Here is an 8,408-nt window from a genome sequence, read left to right on the forward strand (position 1 = left end):
AGTTACAGTATTTTTCTCCAAATCAGATCTCAAGGAATTATGTCTGGAGACCACGAGGTGACATACGAAAAAATGAAGAGCTATGTGCCAAGAAAAGGGTGAACAATAGAAAGAGCCTGGGCACACACACACACACACACACACACACACACACACCATTTTATACATTCTGCAGATCTTATCATAGAGAATTCAGAAAATGACACAAGAAATTAAGAGAAGGAAATAAAGAAAAAACAGTCTAACTATGTGACTCCTTGATGATTCATCTCAAATCATCATTCCAATCACTTATCACGGCTTTTCTGAGTGATTCCCCACCTAAGTGATTACTGACTTCCCCTCCTCCCTTGCCCTGATTCCTGATGTGTCAGTGACAATTCAAGTTTACTGGTAAAGCATTAAGCTTTTCTCTCCTCCACTGTCTCTGCTTCCCTTTCCTATTATAAGTCTTGTAAAATATCTAATCTTGTAAAATATCTATACCTAATTCAGCCAGCCACTCAAGGTGACAAACTTTCCTTCCTAGAACCATGGTCCAGTTTGTCCGTAACCTTACTGAAAAGGCTCTGGTGCTGATAAATGCTGCTGTGACTCACTCAAAGCCTGGTTAGCCAACTTTTGGAACAACTTTAAGGTTGAGATGGTTTCTCCAACCCCTGCTGAGAATCCTACTACTACTTAGAGCCTGGAAAAAAAATCATCCGTGGTGCTTAAACTGCTACAAACAGCTCTCAGTTAAAGAAGCTGTGTTGAATGGTTTGGTGGCCACAGAGGTATGGATGCAGTTTTATATCCATGAGATCACAGACAATCATGGCATCATTTGTGATAACATTTGAAGACCAATCTTTAACATCTGATGATATTTGATTTACTATGTGAGGGTTCTGGGACCATGTGTGATCAAACTTGTATCTGTAATAATGTATAATAAATTAATGTATAATACTTACAAGTATACTTATACCTTCTCATGCCTGAAACCCCATGTGTAATTTCCGGTATCTCCTAGTATATCCTAAATTCCAAAACATTCCCATTTAAATTTTATAATAGCGATAAAATTCACAGCAATGCTATTTGCATATCCTTCCTCAGATTTACAATGTGGCTTCTCAATTATCACCTTAAATCTCTAAGCACCGAACGTACTTATAACTTCCAACTCCATGAAGTCACTTCCTCTTTTTTTCACACTCCCATTGGATTCACATTTTTTTTATTTTCCCTTGTAAGGATCTGCAGCTGTGTTTTTTGACACAGCTATTGAATTTTATCCTAACTCCAGTCTCCTTTTCTCTAATTTTGTTCCATTAATATTAGAACATCTCTGATAAATCATTTTTATAAACCCAAGGCTTTTTGAACTTCCTCAACAATCCAAAGGCTTTTCTCTGGAAAAGAACTGAGGGGAAAAAATATTGCAAGACTGAGAACTAAGTGTCCAGTTTTTAATATGTTTATTATGGGATATTGTGAGATTTAAGGAGAAATGCTGAGTAACAACTAGGTCTTGAATTCAATAAGTTACAGAACTGGAGATGTTAATTTTGGAATAATTGGAGTATCTGTGGTATTTACAGGCTTGGAAGGATCTAAAATCCCCTAGAGGAGGGACTCCTGAGATGGTTAAGCATCCGACTTCCACTCAGGTCATGATCTCACAGTTCATGGATTCCAGCCCCACATTGGGTTCTGTGCTGATAGCTCAGAACCTGGAGCCTGCTTCAGATTCTGTCTCTCTCTGCTTCTCCAACACTCATGCTCTGTCTCTGTCTTTCAAATATAAATAAACATTTTAAAAAATAAAATAAAATCTCCTAGAAGAACATAAGATGGAAAAAAAAATCTACAATTGATCCCTGAAAGGACTCCATCATTTGAGGTTGGACTAAAGAAGGAGAAATCATCAAAAGAGATTAAAATATGACTGTAAGAATGTAGATTAAAAACAAGAAGAATCTCTAGTGGCAGATTCTAAAAACTAAGTTTTTCAGATAGTCCATCTTTTTAGCATAACAGAGATGCACACATTGAACCAGGGGAAAAAATTCTGCCAGTATCCTCCACAATCATCAAAGAAGAAAGTATGTTAGACTGTAGAAGGCAAATTTGTAGTATTTGGATCAACCCACTATCCACTTGAAGATACACAAAAGGACTTCAAACATCGTCCAAGCAGATTGATAACGTCAGTGAAGATGGCACATTAGGGACCTGAAGGGGCTTGTGCTTCCCCAGAAATACCAAATAACCTGGCAAAAACTGTAAAAACCAACATTATTGGAATTCTGTAAAATAGGCAAGGGTTTACAGCAATCAAGTGAACACTTAACCAGGAGAAAGGCCACTAGAACATAGGAAGAGAACGCTATGGCATTTTGATTCAGCCTTCTCCCATCCCTTTCCCTGGTACAATGGCTTCAAGATGGCAGCTTGAATCCTCTGTATGAATTCATGGTACTACAGGAGGTAGAGAAAACTGCTCTCAAGGAATCACATTTGTTTTGACCTGTCTGTGGTTTCCCTGAAGAATTATCACAAAAAGCCTACCTTTGTTTCACTTAACTTATAACCCTCTTAGGGTGGAGGATGTTCTTCAGAAATGTTGACAGTCAAGTGCTGCCACCTGACAAAAATTAACAACTGAAGCAAACAATAGACATGACAAAAGCCAGGAAGAAAGCATTGGGGAATGAGATTCTTCAGGGAATAAGGGCTTTGAAAAGCTCCTGAGTATACTAGCTAATCCAGAAAGCTACGCACGTGCCCAGGGCAGCATGCATGCTCAGAGAAGACTAGAAAAGACAATAAACATTCATTTCTAGCTGATCTTTAGGCTCAGCATATGCAGGAAGTGAAGGCTAATTCAGAATTGTAAGTGGCGTGGCCAAGCATTGAGGAAAAGGGAACATGATTTTTATAACCGAGATACTATTATGGGTTGAATTGTGTCCCTCTAGAATTCATATGTTGAAACTCCAGTACCTCAGGTACTCAGTACCTCATCTCCAGTACCTCAGAATGTTACTGTATTTGTAGATAAGGCCTTTAAAGAGGTGATTATGTTAAAATGAGGCTGCTAGGGTGGGCCCTAACCCAATTTCACTGATGTCCTTATAAAAAAGAAGTGCGGACACAGAGACATCGTGTCTGAGCAAGCACAGAGAAAAGGCCATGTGAGGACGTAGGGAAAAGGTGACCATCTGCAAGCCAATGAGAGAGGCCTCAGAAGAACTGAACCCCGTCAATATCTTGATCTTGGACTTCCCGCCTCCAGAAGGGTGAGAAAATAAACATCCGTTGTTTAAGTCACGCAGTTTGTAATCTTTTGTCATGGCAGCACTAGCAATCTAATACAGGTATGTGGATCTGAAAGTGACTTTCTATAGAATCCCCACACAAAAGTTTAGAAAATTGTTCAGCAATATGAATAGAAAGAAAGAAAATAGGAAGACACGGATTCAGGAGATAGAAGTAAAAGATATGAGGAGACAAAACAAGGACATGGAAAGAAAACAGAATGTGATATGGAAGAGAAGCAAGCAACTAAAAATGTACTATCAGAATTAAAATCTTCATTACAAGTAGTAAACCACAAGCCAACACTATAGGAAATGGAATCAGTGACACATTACATTAAATGTGGGAATTATTTCAGACTGTAGAGGAAGAGGACAAAAATATGAAAATGATGAAATAGAGATTATAATTTTTTTTAATGTTTTATTTATTTTTGAGAGACAGAGAGAGAGACAGAGCACAAGCAGGGGAAGGGCAGAGAGAGAGGGAGACACAGAATCTGAAGCAGGCTCCAGGCTCCGAGCTGACAGCACAGAGCCGGATGCGGGGCTCGAACTCACGAACCGTGAGATCATGACCTGAGCCGAAGTCGATGCTTAACCAACTGAGCCACCCAGGCGCCCCTAAATAGAGATTATAAATAAAAGTGATAGAAAATAGAGGCTTAAGATAAGAATTACAAGGCTCCCCAAGGAAGAAACAAAGCCAAAAAAACTGAAGCAATCATCATTGAAATAAATGGAGCTGAAAATTTTTGAAGCGTAAAGATTGAAGGTCAATAAAAACAGAACCATATTTGGTTAGTTCCTGGCAAAAAATAGCAAATTACAAGGACAGAGGGGAAAAGTTCTGAAAGCTTCCAGGCTGAAAGAAAGGTTAAGCTTTAATCATTTTATAAGTTATTGGTTCTGTTATAGTAATGATTAAATAATTTTTCAACTCTTTGCAAATATAGAACATTGTCTTTGTCCAGAGAACCATAGATAATTTGCTTTTTTACTAGGGAAGCATATAAACTGCTGTTTACTGCAAAATTAATGGAAATTCCAAGGAAATTAAAAGATGTTTTGCATATTTAAAATCCATATTAAATGAGCTGATAATTAGAAAAGACTAAGAAACCACCTACTGGCTGGTATAATGTTACCAAGCTCTCCCAGTGTCATGTTCCATCCCGGACTTGCAAATAACCTTGCATAAAAATATATATCAAACTTATTCAATCTTGTATCAGTTAGCTTTTGCTATATAACATACCACCCCCAAAACTTGGTGGCTTAAAGCACACTTTATTTGCCGACAATTCTGTGAGTTAAGCATTGTGATGGGTGCTGCCAACTTGGGTGGGGGTGGGAGTGGGGGTGTCTCACTGGGGGCCGTGTGCCAGGCTGCCATCATCTGGTGACTGATGGTCTCATGGACTAACAGACTAATAGTCTGAGATGGCTCACTCATGGGTTTGGTGGTTTGGTTCTGGCAGACAGCTGTTTTGTGGGACCCTAGCAACATAGGCCAGACTTTACACGGTGACAGCATTACCAATAGGCAGGCTCCAATGTGCCATTTTAACACCTGTCCTTGTATCACTCCCACTGATGACTCATTATCCAATATCAGTCACATGGACAAACCCAGATTCAATACGGGAAGGGACTACACACATGGACATGGATATGTGGAGGCTTGTCCATTACTGAAATAGTCTACCAGAAACTTCGACCATATAAACATGCATAAGTGGTCCACATTTAGGAATTTATTCTAAGTAAACATCAGATGTGTGTGATGATGTTCATTTACAGGTGTTCTTCAGGGGCGCCTGGATGGTTCAGTCAGTTAAGCGTCTACTTCGGCTTACTTCGGCTCAGGTCATGATCTCACAGTTCACGAGTTTGAGCCCCACATCGGGCTCTGTGCTGACAGTGCAGAGCCTGGAGCCTGCTTCAGATTCTGTGTGTGTGTGTGTGTGTGTGTGTGTGTGTGTGTGTGTGCCCCTCCCTGCTCGTTCTCTCTCTCTCCCTCTCAAAAATAAATAAACATTAAAAAAAATTTTTTTAATTTTTTAAAATTAGAGGCAATCTAAATGTCTGATTATGGGAGGTTAGCCAAACAAACCCATATGACAGAATACAATACAAATTTTTGTTTTTTAAATCACTGAACAAAAGAACATTTATTGATATCAGAAAGTGTTCTGGATAAGTTTATGGGTTTTTTTTAGAAAGCAGCCAATAATACATATGACACTGTTTTGATAAAAAAATAAAATAAATATAAAACATATGCAGACAAACAAACACAGATCATAGGAGTAAAAGACAAAATGAATGTACTCTACATAGCGATAGTGATCATGAATGTACTCGTATGGACACTGAGGTAGGACAGATCTGGGTCTGAATAACTAGGTAAGTAAATTGGACCAATTAGTTAATCCTCTCGGGGTCTCTGCTTTCTCAACTTTAAATTAGTTGGTAGTTTAACAACTGATAGGGTTGTTATGAGTATTAAATGAGATAATGCTTGTAGCATACTACTTGACAAACTAAACTGAACTTTAGGATTGCTCTGATTTGCTAAATAAGGAATGATTTTTCTGTTTATTTTTCTCTGATGACATCATATTTTTATTTAATAACAGAACTAAGATAATAGTAAAAAAAATTCTTGGAATTATTGAGATTTTGTTTAAATGTTAAACCAGCCTCCATACAGATGGAACAGAGCCAAAACCCAGGTTCTGCAGTCCCTGTTCTGCAAAGGAAAGGCTCTCATTCAGGGAGAAGCTGAAGAAACTAGCCCCCTGCTTTGAGACATTGTCCGGCAGTAATCCCAGGACATTGTAAAGATAAGACAAAAGTTCACTTGGGACATTTATTTAACAAATGTTTGGCATTGCATCAGAGGGCCACTGGTGGCTGGGCAGCTGACCTGCATTAGGTCAGGTATACTCCACTATGAGTCATTTTCTGCATCTACAGCCAATCAACTTGAACAGACTATTATAACAAGGACATGTCCTTTATTTTTGGGACGGTTTCATTAATAACATTAACAATAACATGGCCATTCCCACGATGTGATGTTTTATAGTCAAATAAGCTTCTAGGCAGTTTGCTTTCAAACTAATAATTCACCTTTAAAAAGAAACAATCACCAAAAAGCCATGTGTACTTAATTGTATTGAAGCAGGACAAGAACATTATATTCAGAAAATCTGAAAGGCTAATAGCATCTCACAAATTTCAGTCAATAGAATAGTGTCCATAAATCTTGCAAACTAAATGAATCCAGTGCACCTAGATGATAAAGATGTTTAGATTTAAAAACAATAATTGTGGGGCACCTGGCTGGCTCAGTCAATAGAGCATGTGACTCTTGAACTTAGGGTTGTGATTTCAAGCCCCACATTGGGTGTAGAGATTACTTAAAAGTATTTTTTAAAAATAAATAAAATACAATAAAATAAAAACAATTGTTCCAGACATTGCAAGCTTGTTGATGGCCAAGTTTGTTGTCTATTTGTATTTCCCATAACACCTGACAAATTATTTTGCACCATAAATACTTAGGGCCTGACTAGTTTTGTTGGTTAATAGCCAAAGCACTTGATTTGACATTTGGGTGCTTACAAATACAACTTCAACTCCATGACTGTAAGGAAAGCATCTGATGTATTTTATAAAATAGCAATGAGGTATCTTTACTTTGTATTATCATTATGACAAAGAAGTAGGGAAAATTTGAAAATATATTTAGAAGGGGCGCCTGGGTGGCTCAGTGGGTTGGGCGTTTGACTTTGGCTCAGGTTATGATCTCACTTCTTTGGTTTGAGCCCCACATCGGGCTCTGTGCTGACAGCTCAGAGCCTGGAGCCTGCTTCAGATTCTGTGCCTCCCTCTCTGTCTGCCCCTTCCCTGCTTGCACTCTCTCTCTCTCTCTCTCTCCCTCTCAAAACTAAATAAACGTTTTAAAAAAATTTTAAAAAGAAAGTATATTTAGAAGTATAAAAAACCTACAGCAAAACTGCACTTTCCATTAGGTGAGCAGTCTGTTCTTAATAAGCTATGCATTCCAGGCCCAGTTATGAGACCAGAAACTAATCTCAGTATGCCCCTCCCTGCTTCTACAATGCCTAATTAAGTTTTGAACTTTAATTCCAAAGAACATTGATTATATGTGTGTATGTATATATGTATTTGTGTGTGTGTATAATCATCTTTATAAAACTACACGCTTTTGTAAAAAATTGTATATAAATTAAAAAGTATGGTTTTATCAGGTTTTAAACATTTTATAATAGAATATTCCAAATATACATAAAAGTAGACAGATTAGTATCCTGAACTCCCAGGTACCCATCGCCAGCTCCAGCATAAACCCATGGCTAATCCTGGCCCAACCACACACACATCCACTCCTCCCACTACTATGGTATTTTGAAACAATTCCCAGATATCACATTATTTCATCCATTAATATTTCAGTAATTATTCTAAACAACAAGCATTCCTTTTTTTGATAACCCTAATATCACCATCACATCTGGAAAATTAACAATAATTTCTGAATAGAATCAGCTATTCCATTATCTAAATTGCTAATTGTCTCAGAAAAATTGCTTCAAATGGATTTGTTGTTGTTTTAATGTATGTTTCTTTGAATCAGGATCCAAATAATTTCTATATATTGCACATGGTTATTACATCTTTTAATCAATAGACTTCCTTTCCATTTTTTTGTCTGTGCAATTTATTTCTATTAAATAAACCATGTTATTTGTCCTTAGAATTGCCCTCATTGGTTTCCTGATGAGACCTCCAGGATATAGTTTAATCTGTTTCCTCTATTCTCTATATTTCCTGTAAATTGGAATTGGATGTGAAGGCTATATTAGATTGAGGGTTTTTGTTTGTTTGTTTTTGGTGTTTTTGGGGAGGCCATGAGTGTGGATAAGACTTTTCCCTAGTTGCCATTGTGCTGAATCATATCATTCTCACTGTAATCTTAAAAAAAAATCTTTTCCTTTTTCTCTTGCCTCACCCTCTCTTGTTTCACCCTACACCACCTAACTACGGTGACCCATATTAACAATCCAATAC

The 8,408-nt window shown here is 37.6% G+C and overlaps 1 pseudogene; it reads left to right on the plus strand.

Annotated features, from left to right (window-relative positions):
- The first annotated feature begins 533 nt into the window (after nt 1–533).
- LOC121030335 (ATP synthase subunit g, mitochondrial-like) lies at nt 534–842 on the plus strand (annotated as a pseudogene).
- Nucleotides 843–8,408: the final 7,566 nt, after the last annotated feature.

The sequence above is a fragment of the Herpailurus yagouaroundi genome, unplaced genomic scaffold, assembly GCF_014898765.1.
Source record: "Herpailurus yagouaroundi ecotype Mexico unplaced genomic scaffold, PumYag 140, whole genome shotgun sequence".
NCBI classification, from domain to species: Eukaryota; Metazoa; Chordata; class Mammalia; order Carnivora; family Felidae; genus Herpailurus; species Herpailurus yagouaroundi.